Genomic DNA, 15,516 nt, shown 5'->3' with positions numbered 1-15,516 from the left:
TGAACTGCCAGAAGAACAAACAAATCTGTCTTGGAAGAAGCACATGCAGAGTGCTCCTTGGAAGTGAGGATGGCAAGACTTCATCTCACGTACTTTGGGAATGTTGTCAGGAGGGACCAGTTCCTTGAGAAGGACATCATGCTTGGTAAAGTAAAAGGTCAGCAAAAATGAGGAAGACCCTCAACAATCTGGACTGACACAGTGGCTGCAGCAGTGGGCTCAAACATAGCAAAGATTCTGATGATGGTGTAGAACCTGGCAGTGTTGCATTCTGTTGTGCATAGGATCACTATGACCTGGAACTGACTTGACGGCACCTAACAATAATAAATACTGGACATTAGTGTATTACTACTAACTAAACTCCATAGTTTTATTGCATTTCACGAGCTTGTCCATGGCAGTGGGGACAAGGGCACTAACAGTAAAGAGGCACAAAAGAGGAGTCACAAAGAAGGCCAAGACATGCTAAGTGACAGAAGGAAGGAATACTCAGGAAAGCATTTGAGGGAATTGTAACTGCGAAGGGTAATGCAGCAGCTGGGAGGGAAAAAGAATCCTAAGACCACGGGATTCAGCAATGAGGTCTTTAACCAGAGAGTGGGAATATCTGCATAGCAATGGGAGGACGATTAGGTCATAGGGTGCTGAAAGGGAAGGAGGTGATGAAAAATTAATTTTCTTGCAATTACAGTAAGAAATTTACCGTAAGGAATTTAATTGGGAGGAAGAGGAGAGAAAATAGGACCACCAACGGAAGAAAGCAAAGCATCAAATAGAAGGGTTTTCAAAATGTATAGATTTTAAGTAGAAAGAAACAGTTGAAAGGGGAAGTGTTTTCATAAATATCCTTTTCACAGATAAATTATTTTTATTTTTTAGAATTTTGGTGATGCCATGTTTTTTCACTAACAGAATGGGTGCTGAGTCATTATGTGTTGGTAGTTTTTTTTGTTTGTTCGTTTTTAAATGAGGTGCCAATAGCAAATATCAGCCCCATGTTCCGTGAAGTACATCACACACTTGGGACATGTAGGTCCCATGGCAAATCACACCTCCTGGTTACACTTGAGCCATGAAATATGTTACTCAACTTTCCAAAAATACACAAAAATACTAAATAAACATTGCACTTGCTGCACATGATTGTTACCAGTTTGATTTAGAGCGGGCCATATTGTCCCATGTTCCATGAAACACACTATACACACTGGACATATTGGTCCCATGGCCCAGGAAGTACATCACGAACTGTTTTCACCCAAAAAATAACTCATTTACTGGAATACTTCTGAATGTCAGTAACTGTACCTTCCCAGTAACACAAAGGAGGTAGTAAACATACTTCGAAGCCCTATCTCAATGTACAGAAGCCAAAAGACACAAAAGTTTCACACAGTCACTCCTCTGGGAAGCATCCCCTCATACCAGTGGCTCTGTACACTCAAATGGGGTACAGATCAACTTCCTTGTTTTTTAGGCAGTTGTACCAGTATACACCAGGACGCCAGAACGTACTAAAGTTGCTCAAATCCCTGCCGCTGAACCCCAGCGGTATTTCTGCTGTAACAGAAATACCACAAGTGGATGGCTTTAACAAAGAGAAGTTTATTTCCTTACAGTAAAGTGGGCTATAAGTCAAAATTTAGGACATCAGCTCTTTCTCTCTCTGTTGGCCTTCTCGTTAGTCTTTCCCCAGACTAGGAGCTTTTCCTCTCAGGGGCCCCAGGCACTGCTTTCTTGGTGGTATGAGGTCACCATGTCTCTCTGCTCGCTTCTCCCTTTTATACCTCAAGAGATTGCCTCAAGACACACACAATCCAATCTTGTAGATTGAGTCCTGCCTCACTAACACAAATGTTCTTCTCCCTCATTAACATCATAGAGCTAGGATTTACAACATGTAGGAAAATCACATAGTACCAGGAATCATGACCCAGTCAAACTGATAACACACATTTTTGGGGGGACATAATTCAATCCATGACAAATCCCATGGTTCATGAAAAGGACATAATCACACACCAAACCCATTGCCGTCGAGTCGATTCCAACTCATAGTGACCCCACAGGACAGAGTAGAACTGCCCCATAGGGTTTCCTAGGCTGTAATCTTTACAGAAGCAGACTGCCACTTCTTTCTCCTGCAGAGAGTTGATGGGTTCAAATTGCCAATACTTGTTTGTAAATAATCTTCACAGCACCCCTACACACACACACACACACACACACACACACACAAGACTGATAGTTACTGGTATCTATTAACAGGTGTGGGAGCCCCAGTGGCACAGTTTTTAAGAGCTCGGCTACTAACTAAAAGGTCAGCAGTTTGAATCCACCAGCCAGTGCTTGGATACCCTGTGAGGCAGTTCTGCACCGTAGAACTCTGTCCTACAGTGTCGCTATGGCTCAGAATTGACTGGATGGCAGTGGGTTTACCAGGTGGGATTTAGCACTCAAAGTTTTATCAGCAGCGATTATGGAGCCTTTGCATAACATTTAAATGTTTTGCAAAATTCTTGTTTGAGTGGTAGGAGGAGCTGTTTCCTGGCCTACATATAACTTAGGGAACATTTTTTTTAAAAAGTGTTATCAATAGCACTACTAGTAGTTAGAAGACGATATTAAAATATCTGTTGTTGTTGTTAGGTGCCATCCAGTTGGTTCCAACTCATAGTGACCCTGTGTACAACAGAATGAAACACTTCTGGGTCCTGCACCATCTTCACAATCATTGTTGTATGGAAGCTCATTGTTACAGCCACTGTGTCAATCCATCTCATTGAGAATCTTCATGTTTTTTCCCTGACCCTGTATTTTACCATGCATAATGTCCTTCCCCAGGGACTGGTTCCTCCTGATAACATGTTCAAAGTATGTGAGACAAAGCCTCACCATCCTTGCTTCCAAGGAGCATTGTTGCTGAACTTCTTGCAAGACATATTTGTTTGTTCTTCTGGCAACCCAGAGTGTATTCAGTATTCTTCCCCAACACCATGATTCAAAGGCATGAATTCTCCTTCGGTCTTCCTTATTCATTGTCCAGCTTTCACATGCATATGAGGCGATTGAAAATACCATGGCTTGGGTCAGGTGCACCTTAGTCTTCAAGGTGACATCTTTGCTTTTTAACACTTTAGAGAAGTTTTTTTTTGCAGCAAATTTGCCCAATACAATACATCATTTGATTTCTTGACTGCTGCTTCCATGGATGTTGATTGTGGATCCAAGTAAAATGAAACCCTTGACAACGTCCATCTTTTCTCCATTTATCATGATGTTGCTTATTGGTCCACTTGTGAGGATTTTTGTTTCCTTTATGTTGAGGTGTAATCCACCCTGAAGGCAGCGGTCTTTGATCTTCATCAGTAAGTTATTCAAGTCCTCTTCACTTTCAGCAAGCAAGGTTGTGTCATCTGCATAATGCAGGTTGTTAATGAGTCTTCTTCCAATCCCGATGCCGAGACCTTCTTCATATAGTCCAGCTTCTTGGATTACTTGATCAGCATACAGATTGAGTAGCTATGGTGAAAGGATACAACCCTGAGGCACACCTTTCCTGACTTTAAACCACACAGTATTCCTTTGTTCTTTTCAAACGACTGCCTCCTGGTTCGTGTACAGGTTCCTCACAGGCACATTTAAGTGTTCTGGAATTCCTACTCTTCACATTATTATCCATAATTTGTTATGATCCACACAGTCGAATGCCTGTGCATAGTCAATGAAACACAGGTAAACATCTTTCTGGTATTGTCTGCTTTCAGCCAAGGTCATCTGACATTAGCAATGATATCCCTCGTTCCAAGTCCTCTTGTGAGTCCAGCTTGAATTTTTGGCAGTTCCCTGTTGATGTAATGCTATAACCACTTTTGGACGAGCTTCAGCAAAATTTTGCTTCAGTGTGATATTAATGATGTTGTTCAATAATTTCCACATTCTGATGGATCATCTTTCTTTGGAATGGGCACAAATATTGATCTCTTCTAGTTGGTTGGCCAGATAGCTGTCTTCCAAGTTTCTTGGCATAGATCAGTGAGCACTTCCAATGCTGCTTTCATTTGTTGAAACATCTCAGTTGGTATTCCATCAATTCCTGGAGCATTGTTTTTTGCCAATGCCTTCAGAGCTGCTTGGCCTTCTTCCTTCAGTACCATTAGTTCTTGATTATATGCTAACTCCCGAAATGGTTGAATGTTGACCAGTTCTTTTTGGCACAATGACTCTGTGTATTCCTTCCATCTGATTTTGATGCTCCTATTTCATTCAATATTTTCCCCTTAAATCTGTACCCATTGCCATCAAGTTGATTCCGACTCATATCAACCCTATAGGTTAGAGCAGAACTGTCCCATAGGGTTTCCAAGGAGCAGCTGGTGGATTTGAACTGCCAACCCCTTGGTTAGCAGCTGAACACTTAACCACTGGCGCCACCAGGGCTTCTTCAAAATTACAACTCGAGGCTTGAATTTTTTCTTCACTTCTTTCGGCTTGAGAAATGCCGAGTGTGTTCTTCCCTTTTGGTTTTCTTACTCCAGGCCTTTGCACATTTCTTTATAACACTTTAGTTTGTCTTCTCGAGCTGCCATTTGAAGACTTCTCTCAGCTCTTTTACTTCTCTTTTAAAATATCTAGGAGAATACAAGAAGATTGTGACACACACAACCTAGTTTGTATCTGCTTGAAAGTATACACATTAATGCTTTCAGGAACAAGACCTTACTTATAAATCACATTATTTCTTAGAGAGGTTTGCCCTATACATTGTTTCCTGCCAATTATTTATCACTGCCATAATTCAACTATAACAACAACAAACCAGATCTGATACAGGGAAAAGCCTCTCCAGCAATGAAATATATGCTGTTGACAAGTGTTATTTTCATGTTTTTTTTTTTTTTTTTTCTGGTAGGATGTAGGAGCCCCGTTGTCTCTAAATACATGTAAATATACATGCCTCAAACCAAATCCAGGGTCTGGATAAGGTTGACCAACCCTCTGTCTCTGAGCTGCACTGTCTACGTAGACCTCTGGAATACTCGTGTGTGATTTCTTTTGTAAATGCTTTGAACTGCTCTCAGGAAGAGGCCACTATGTTTGATTCCCTGGTATTTATTACAATGTCAGAACATGAGGGTGCTTGATAAACATTTGCTGAATGAAAGTCAGGTTGACTGACAGGGAAGATAAGAAGGGAGGGAGGGAGGGACAGAGAAACCATCAGCTAAGACCACTAAGCCAACATGATCAAGGGCCAAAAGAAAAATTTCTAAAATCTTCAGAAGTCCAGATCCAGTGCTCTTTCAAGACCTCAAGACCCCCTTGGGTGGTTCATCCAAAATAACATATGTAGGGAAAAGGATAAAAACCCTTTGAGCCACCCCACCAATCTTAAATATCCATGGACAAATGTCATAGAAAATGTAATAAATAGGTCCCAGTGTTTCTGGTATTGTACATTAGATATTTGATTCCACAGAGGCTTACAACTGTAATTTTATGTGCTTTATAAATGGCGTGTTTATTATGTTACTTTTGATATTTATAATTTTCAGAAACAATATTGTGGCAAAACTAAGGCGTATTCAAATATAAAAAAGAAAACAAATGAAAAATAATTAATTTTATTTTTAATGTAGCTCATAAGTAGCTTAATTTATGTGGTTGAAAACTTGCATATGTTATTTGGTAAAGAAATAATTCCACAATACTCTATAGGACATATTAGGTTCAATTAGAATAATTTACATTTGAAAGTTAAAATTAATGCCTGTGCACTTTGTAAAAATATTCATGTTTCCAGAGAAAACAAACTTTGCATAAAGGTTTCTGAAGATTCCTGATTAAATTAATTCAGGCAGTATAAAAGAAACATTAATGGAATTCCAATTATCTTTCCTCATTTTAACTATGGTCAATTAATACAAAACATATTTAAATATACTAATTAAACATTGAAAATGCAACAGAAAGGTGTGGGAGTCTGCTTCCGTAAAGATGACATCCTTGGAAACCCTATGGGCAGCTCTATTCTGTCCTGTAGGGTCGCTGTGAGTCAGAAGCTTCTTGATGGCAACTCCTCTTAGTCTGTATTATGGGGAAACACAGGATATCTGAACCCCGTCGTATCACAAAGCTGATATGAGTTGGTGTTATGAGGTCAGGTTTTCTGTAAATATATTCCTGGGGGTATACTTCATGGAAACCATCTGTTTCCTCTTCTGTGGTGCACAAATGACAATAAAACACCACTTACAAAGTCACGTGGGGGAGAGCTGTGAAGATAAATGCATGATGCAAGCAAAGGCATTTTTCAGGGTCCCCTGCATTTATTATGTGTATTGTGGACATAGGAGCCCTTGGGTGGTGCAAATGATTAACGCCCTCAGCAGCTAATTGAAAGGTTGGAGGTTCAAGTCTACCCAGAGGTGCCTCAGAAAAAAGGCCAATGATCTACTTCCAAAAATCAGCGGATAAAAACCCTGTGGAGCGCAGTTCTCCTCTGATACACACGGGTCCCTGTGAGATGGAGTCGACCTGACAGCAGCTGGCTTTGATATTGCAGACATGGATGAGGTATGGTGATGTGAATTATTGTGGGACCTCTTGTCAAAAGGGGTGACATGAATATGTAGAGTTGTTGGCCACTAGTGCTTTGAGAGGCCAGATGTGTTCATTTTTTAAAAAGCTACAAGCTTTGAATATCCTAAACAATCCTAGTGGCAGTATCAACAGAGTGCTAAGGGATCCCAGTGTGGGGGCAATCAGTCCTGCTAGGGGCCACAGAAAGCTTCAGAAAAAGAAATTCAACCTTGAGGAGAAGGAAGAGAGGCCCAGCATGCTCAAAGTTAAAGCATGTCCAGAGGGTGCTGGAACTGTCTGTGTGGTTACGGCATACCTTTGGGGAAATTAGGAAGGGTGAAGGGAGCTGGGATTAAAGAGGAATGAAATGACCTTGATATAATAATTGTTTTGAGTGAAATGAAGTTAACTTTTTAATGTCTAGAAATGTTGTTGCTGCTGCCGTTGGTTTATTAAATCAGTGTGTAAAAATACACCGCATACAAAACATGGATACAGAAAACATATTTTCCGTGTGTGTAGTAAAAATGAGCCATGTAAATGCTTACTTTGGTTCCTAGGAATCCAGAAGGATATTGTTCTCTCTCCTCTACAAGCACTGTCTTCTCAAAAGTTGGTTCATGGTTTTGGAGGCTTTCCCCTGCGCCCACCCCTAAGCCTAAATCTCGTGTGATTTGCACTCTTCCATTTTTTACATCTAATACCTTTAGAGAGTAGTCTATACTTCCTGGATCCATAGTCACTATTATGTAGTGGTCAATAATGGTTCAATAGTCCCTACAAGCTTTATCCTATATATGATTTTGCAGAATATATGACTTTGTAGAATAGGGGTGGGTACAAGCCGTTTATTTTTAATTCTTTCCAAAGTTTGTCCTATAGATGCTGAAAACTTCTCTTTAAGAACCTATTCCTGTACTCCTTGCTTTTTTCTACTGTGAGAATATACAACTTCAAGCTTATCACATTCCAGAGACACAGGAGGACCCCTATGCCTCTTAAACCCAGTCACCCAGTGCTGTCAATGCCTCTTAGCTCCCTTCTATGTTTGCCTTCTCAGTGTATCACTCACTCCTCAGAAAACAATGCCTCCTCAACCCCAGGCTTCCTTTTCAGAGTGCAAAAATGTGCAATGACAAGAACAGCCGTTATCGTTAAGTTCTTTCCATCAGCCCCTTAAAATCTTATTAAACAGAAGCTTTAAAACTACGTGCATGTGTGAGTCTGTAAGTGAGTGCGTGTGGTGTGTTTTTATGAGTATGTGACTGAGTGTGCAAGTGTGTGTGTGTGTGTGTGTGTCTGTGTAGAGTGCCTAGGGTGTCAATGCTTCCAATCAACTAGTCAACCGTACCTATTTCTGTAGATGCATTTTTTCTATTTCCTTCACTTGTGGAATGTATGATTCAGATACGCTATGTTGCTGTTGCGTTGACCAGTCTTGACTGTAACAGATCATGAATTCTGTCCCAGATTAGAAACACTCAATAATCATTTTCATTTCTCTCAATTGCATAATATTTTAGGCTAATTGTTGGCCTTTCTCCTCCTCGGAGTGCATTCAGCAGAAAGAGATAGGTTAAAATGGAAATAAATTGACTGGAATTATAGGAAACAAGATGATTTATCTCAGTGGTTTTCAATCAGTCTTAAGAAACGACACAGTTAATATATATCCAAATATTATATAAATATTAGCATTACCTGTAGGTAAAAAAAAAAAAAAAACTAATTTCTGTCATACATCTTAAGCCTATATATGATATATATAATAATTTATGATGTATTTATGGTGTTTATCTGGAGTTTACCAACAATTTTGACTGTTTTAATCCATTTATTTAACATGTAATGGTTGCTTACATAGATTAGCTAATTTAAGGATTCCATTCCTTGTCATTGGCCCTTTTATGTAAAATAGTAACAGTTTAAGACTAAAGAATGGTTTTTCTGTGATGTAAATTGGTAGTTTTTACCTTGTGTGAAGAACTTTAATTTGTGGCAAAAATTTGAACTAACGCTGAGCTTTCTTTTAACCAAGGAAAATCGACTTCAACCATCTCTTAATGTAACTGATTATATTACTGATATATAAAATGATACTTGTAAAAATGCATTCAACTGAATATCCAAGTGAAGTTTATGTTAACTGCTCTTATAAAACCCTTCCGTGTCTATTCAGGCAGAAAATTCCATACACTGATTGTCTTAGTTATCTAGGGCTGCTATAACAGAAATACCACAAGTGGATGGTTTTACCAAAGAGAAATGTATTCTTTCACAGTTTAGTAGGCTAGAAGTCTAAATTCAGGGCACCAGCTCCATGGGAAGGCTTTCTCCCTCTGTCAGCTCTGCGGGAGGGTCCTTGTTACCCATCTTCTCTTGGTCTCGAAGCTTCTCCAAGCAGGAACCCCGGGTCCAATGCACTGTGCTCCTGGTGCTGCTTTCTTGGTGGTATGAGGTTCCTGTGTCTCTCTGCTCACTTCTCTCTTTTATATCTCAAAAGAGATTGGCTGAAGACACAATCCAATCTTGTAGATTGAGTCCTGCCTCATTAACATAACTGCTGCTAATCCCATCTCATCAACATCATCGTACGATTTCCAACACATAAGAAAATCACAACAGATGACAAAATGGCTGACAATCACCCAGTGCAGGGAATCATGGCCCAGCCAAATTGACACACACATTTTGGGGGGACACAGTTCAATCTACAACGCTGGTGAAACCTCGCCCTTTTTACTTTTTTTTTCCCCACGTGTCGTACATGTGGTATTTAGTGTTAAATATAGAAGCACAATTGGACTGTATTTTTACAACTTTGCTCTTCATATATTTCCTGGCTTGCATTGGAAACTTACATAGTGTTTTAATTCCTGTTGGGGAGCTCTACGTGGAGTTTTGCTCTGAGTAGACTCTTCACCGGCATGGCCGATTATTTCTTGGATGTCCAAGTGTTAGTTCTGCTTTCTCAAACTCTGTCTATGCGTATGTGATGCTGTTTCCTTGCCTGCCAGCCTCCTGATCAACTGAGAATTCATCATTACCTTGCTCTCTCCCAAGGGCTTCCTTTGGGTTTACATTTTCTGCCACAGAGTTGGCTAGGCATTGCCAGACCCTTGGGTGATGTCTCAAACATTTTTGTAACTTCTCAGAACCTAGCATTATATCAGACACTTAATAAGTATTTGTTTGATTACACCGAAGTATACTTTGCAAAGGGCTTTCATATTTGTTTCTCCTACAATCCTTAAATTTAAGTTTAGTGGCAAAAATCGTTATTATTCCTACTTCATGTATGAGAGTATGGGCTTCCGATGCAGTGCAGAAAGTTATAGAGACATAGGCCAGTGTGCTGTAACTAGAGACCAGTGACCCTCCCCCTGTACAATATGCTGTTTTTCTTGCTTATCATTGCCATCCAAATATTCTGCATGGTATTTCAGGATACTGGAGGATTTTTATATCTTGTGTTTCCAAGAGAATCCACTCAAAGTTCTCTCCGTTTTGAAGCACAGGAGCGCAGGTATGAGCTACAGAATCATATAAGGTCTCTTTGATGTTTTAAGTCACAGAATCCATTAGAGTAGAACAAGTTGGCAAGAATAATGCTTTGTGAAATGGGAAAAGTGAATTGCATATGTATCATCAGCCTTGTCAGTGCTTGACATTAAATCTTTAGAGTGTTGGCCTACTCATGTAGTGGAGGGATAACAGACACAGCTGTGTGTGCATGTATGCATATGGAAGAAAAGACACTGCTCCCCCGTCCAGGGATTCTACTGTACAGTGATAACCCAGCACGAGAACAGAAGAAATTTCAGCCAGCAGAGACTATGTTAGACCAACCTTTGAACACACTCAGTAGACAAGAATTTTGAGAGCATTTACAGTGAAGGCCATATTAGCAAGTGACAACCCAAACATCATTACTGGCCTTCATGTTCCTACAGAGATCTAATACCTAGCACCTGTTTGCCAGTTATTTGGAGGTGAGTTGTCTTTATTTCTGGGTGGCAAGCATAGCAGTATGAGAAAATAGCCAATTACCTAAATCATTGAAGAGGAAAGTTCTCTTCTTCAAGTGGTACAATCCACAGGAAAGCATTCAGTAAAGGTCTAAATCTAGCTCTCTTGTGTAAAATGTCTGTTAAAATTACAGCAATAACCAAAATGTATCCACCCCCCCCCAAAAAAATTTATTTTGGACGACAGACATTTTGAAAGAAAGCTTTTGTATTCACAAGCAGATCCACACCATACATAGATAGTTACTTAGTGGATCATAAGAAAAGAGAAGAAAGAAAGCAGCATTGTTAGACCCTCCTTTATACCAGATGTTTAATTCCTTCATGCCAGATGTGTTACATGCACTAGATTATGTAATCCTGACAATAATTTATAGGTAGATGTTATTATCCCAATTATTATGAAGGAATCATACCTTGAGGTTATTTAGTAATTTGTTAAAGTGGCAGAATTGCTATTCGTCCACAGGTTAATCTCTTGCATGTTAGTGCAAGCTAAAGAGTGTTGTCGATTTAAAATGTTACATAAATATTAATGACAAAGTTATGGAAAAAAAGAATTCTCAAGGCAATGCCAAACAATAGCTTTAAGCCTCAGTTAAAAAAGAAAAAACAAAAACGCAGCAACAATAGATAACACACCATTATTCTCTATATTCTGAAGATGAGGACACCAAGGTATGGGGTCACACAGCCAAGTATGGAGGTGTCCAACCCAAACAGATGGATGCGCACGAACAACAACATTCTCAACCACTAAGTTATACCAATGACCATGCCTGTGGCAAAGGCTGTGCAATGCTCTGTATTCACAAGCTCTTAATGAAGATGGTTTGGAGCAGGGTGCAGACCAGTGACTGCTCTAATGGTATGGACAACAGGCATTTATTACTCACAGAACAGGACTGGGTGAGTAAGAACGGCACACATCATCATCAGCCTAGATTCCCTGAGGTTAGGCTCCTGTCCCAAGATAGATTACATTACATCATGCACGCCCTACTTTGTGCCCTGGGAGAAGAACACTGGAGTCTCTCTCCAGTGTTAATATATGGGGTTAATATACCAACAGGACAGTCATGTCTACGTGTCAAACAGTTCGTACAGACTACAAGTACGGGGAAGGGGTAGTAAAAGGTAAAAAGGGTAATAAAAGTGGAAAGCCCCCTGTGGGCAACGGACATTACTCATTGTCCCATTCTGAGTGGCTGACCATCTCCTGATCGGCCGTTCTAGACTTAATGGAGTTGGAAGACAGCCCTTCTTCCTTTACCCCTCTAAGATAGCTTGACAGAGTTCTAGGTTTCTTCAGAAGGCAGTCACCTGTTTCTAAGGCACATCCATTACTTTGCGTCCATTAGTAGGTATTATGTCCTTTGGTGGCTATGGAGATGATGGGGAGGCCATTATAGTTCAGCACTCCTGGGCACCCAGCAGGACGACATGGCTTTGTGTGACTGCATCTCATGAAAGAACCAAGGACACGCAGGACCTGCAACACACCTGCTTAAACTTGGCTTTATGGTCACCAGAGTAACTAGCTGCATCTTAGACAATGGAGCAAAGTTATATGTTCACTTGAACCTAATTCTTCACAAGGATCTTGGGGGTCTTCCAGGCTACACAGCTCTGATTGGTTGACATGGTGGGGCAAAAAGGCGCCAAACCTGAAAAGCACTTCCTTCCTCAGGTAGAAGTTCTGTTGCTCTCCAGAGGAAAGAATTCAGGCTTGATTTATCTCCAGGATCCTACTGGCACAAACAAAAGTGCTTTGCACACAATCGGCACTGGATGAACTTCATCTCAGTGGGAGGAAATCTAGGTGGTAATAACAACATGAGAAGAATTACTCTGTCATGAGGGAAAATAGAATATTTGAGACTTCTGGATATTTGAGAAAAAAATGTTTTTGACATCTAATAGATGCGTATATCCATTTCACATACTGGTGTATTTTCTATTAAACTTAAGAGTCGTTATTTGTCAAATAAAAAGAATCACTCATAATTCACTTATGTGAAAATGAACTTAAAGAGCAAAATGTTCAGCTTATGTCTTTAAAATTATGCACTTGTAGTAGTATCAGTACTAGAAAATGTATTTGATTGTCTCTTTCACTCAGTTTAACTAAATCCTAATATTTAATATTAATGAAACTTTTTAGGGTAATATTGACCTTGGGATTTAAATCGACAAATAATCCAAAACCAGTTTTGAAGTTAGATAGAGTGGCCTTCCTGTTGCTTAAGTCAGTATGTGTGACATGCAGAGAGTGAACCATGTTTTCATTGTCCTTCTAGAATTTCAACCATGACCACCTCACTCACTTATTGAGTTGTCAGCAGATATTTACAGGCATGAAATATGTGCCAGGCATTTATGGACTAAAGCCCTACTCTCGCAGGGCCATCTCTGCTGGGGAGCTGGCTGCATCCTCCACAAGAGGGAAGCAGAGGGAAGCTTCACAGACAGGTAGCACATGGCTAAGACTCCCTTACAAATACATCCTTCTATGTCCAGGTGGGAGGAGCTGATGGCACAACTGTTAAGCACCCAGCTGCTAAATGAAAAGTCACTGGTTCAAACACACCCAGTGACTGCATGGGCGAAAAGATCTGGCGATCTGCTCCCATAAAGATTAAAGCCTAGAAAATCCTATGGGGCAGTTCTACTCTGTCTCATGGGGTCACTATCAGTCGGAGTCAACTGGATGGCACCAAACAACATGTCTTGATGCATTTTAATGTTTATCTTTTGCTTTCTAAATTTTTCCCATTAAAGTAAGTATTGATACTTAGCCTAATATAAGGAAAATTCCACTAATAATAATAATTCCCGTCTATGTAATACCCAATGCCGTCGTCTTATAGGGTCACTATGAGTCGGAATCGACTCGACGGCACTATGTTTTTACTGGGTGTGTAATACCAGATCAAAATGGTATTAATGTGCAAGACAGTTTTTATACAGATGGATGACATTTATGATCTTCCTGTATGATAAAAGCTAACGACAACAGGTCTGTTAAAGTGGAATGAACAAGTCTGTCTTGAAAGAAGTACAGCTAGAATGTTCCTTAGAAGCAAGGATGGTTGAGACTTCATCTCATGTACTTTGGACATGTTATCAGGAGGGACCAGTCCCTGGAGAAGGACTATCATGTTTGGTAAAGTAGGGGGTCAGTGAAAAAAGGAAGACCCTCAACAAGATGGATTGACACAATGGCTCCAACAATAGGCTCAAGCATAGCAAATACTGTGAGGATGGGGCAAGACCAGGCAGTGTTTTCTTCTGTTGTACATAGGGTTGCTGTGAGTTGGAACCAACTCGAGGGCCCCTAACAACAATGTTAAAAAATTATCTTCAATTAATTGTGAATCCTCTTTCTATTCGAATGGCCCAACTTACCCACTTTTCCAGTCCACTGACTTAGTATGAAAGGAAATTAAAAGACTTGATATTCTTTAAAAAAAAAATTATTAAGGGATCCTAATTTCTCCTCAAGGAGCCCTGGTGGCACAGTGGTTAAGTGCTTAGCTGCTAACCTAAAGGTGGGCGGCTTGAACCTCACCAGCTGGAGAAAGATGTGGCAAGCTGCTTCCGTAAAGATTATAGCCTTGGAAACCCTCTGGGTGGTTTTACTCTGACGTATAGGGTTGCTGTGAGTCGGAATTGACTCGATGGCAGTGGGGTAATTTCTCCTCATTCTTGATGAATTCCTTAAGTATTACTTTTTAGATATATGTTAGAACAAGACACTGGGTTCTCACACTGGTGCATAGAAAGATTATGTGATGATAAGGAAAATTAGTTGACTAATTTAACTCTCTAGAGGTCTTCTAATGAAATATACAACTTCTTATTATAAAGATTACAGCCTGCAAAACCCTGTAGGGAAGTTCTGCTCTGTCACTCAGGCTCACTATGAGTTGAAATCAACTCAATGGAACCTAACAACAGCAGTAAACACCACCTAGGGCACAATCCATGTAATTTCTAGTAAGGCTTTGGAGAAGGTTCAGACAACATTTGTCACAGTGTTGAGAAGGGTGGTGTAAGTGGTCCTTGCTGCTGATGTCCTGCAACAACGCAGTGCTGTGTAGATTAAATGTATTTAACTGAGTGTTCTGCCAATGTTGTTGTTAGTTGCTGTTGAATAGCCTCCAACTCATGGTGACCGCACACACAACAGAAGGAAACATTGCCTGGTTCAGTGCCATCTTTATGATCATTGGCATGATCCAGCACATTGTTTCAGCCACTATTTTGAGTGCCTTCCAACCTAGGGGGCTCATCTTCCAGCACCATATGGGACGATGTTCTGCTGCGATCCATTGGCATTTCATTGGCTAATTTTCGGAAGCAGATCGAGCCAGGCCGTTCTTTCTGGTCTTAGTCTGTGAGCTCTACTGGATCCTGTCCACCATGGGTGACCCTGCTGGTATTTGTAATACCTGTGGCATAGCTTCCAGCATCACAGCAACACACGAGCCAGCACAGTACAACAGACTGACGGAGGGGTGGCGTTCTGCCATGAAGGCACGTGATTTTATGTCTCCCTAGCATTCTTTCAGTGCAAGAGGTACATGAGTTACTGAGAGCTCACTATGAGATAGAACTATGATTAAGTGTGTCATTTTATCACAGTCACATCACCTTCATTGATGTAATTCCCATTTCTCAAGAGTGAAATGTCTCCAGAACTTATTATGCCCAGTGCCTAGATCTCTCAAGCCACAGAATTTCTCAGCGGGCTTTCTTAAGATGCGTCTGTACTGACTGGCAGCTAAGGACGTGGGCTCTGTAGTTAATGCCTGGGCTGAAATCTTAGCTGAGGCGCTTACTAAATGTGTGCTCTTGAGCAAGATGGTGATTTTTCTGTGCCTCTGTTTCCTGATATGTC

Source organism: Loxodonta africana, chromosome 8 (genome assembly GCF_030014295.1).
Source record: "Loxodonta africana isolate mLoxAfr1 chromosome 8, mLoxAfr1.hap2, whole genome shotgun sequence".
Taxonomy (NCBI): domain Eukaryota; kingdom Metazoa; phylum Chordata; class Mammalia; order Proboscidea; family Elephantidae; genus Loxodonta; species Loxodonta africana.
Note: the sequence above shows the minus strand (reverse complement) of the source record.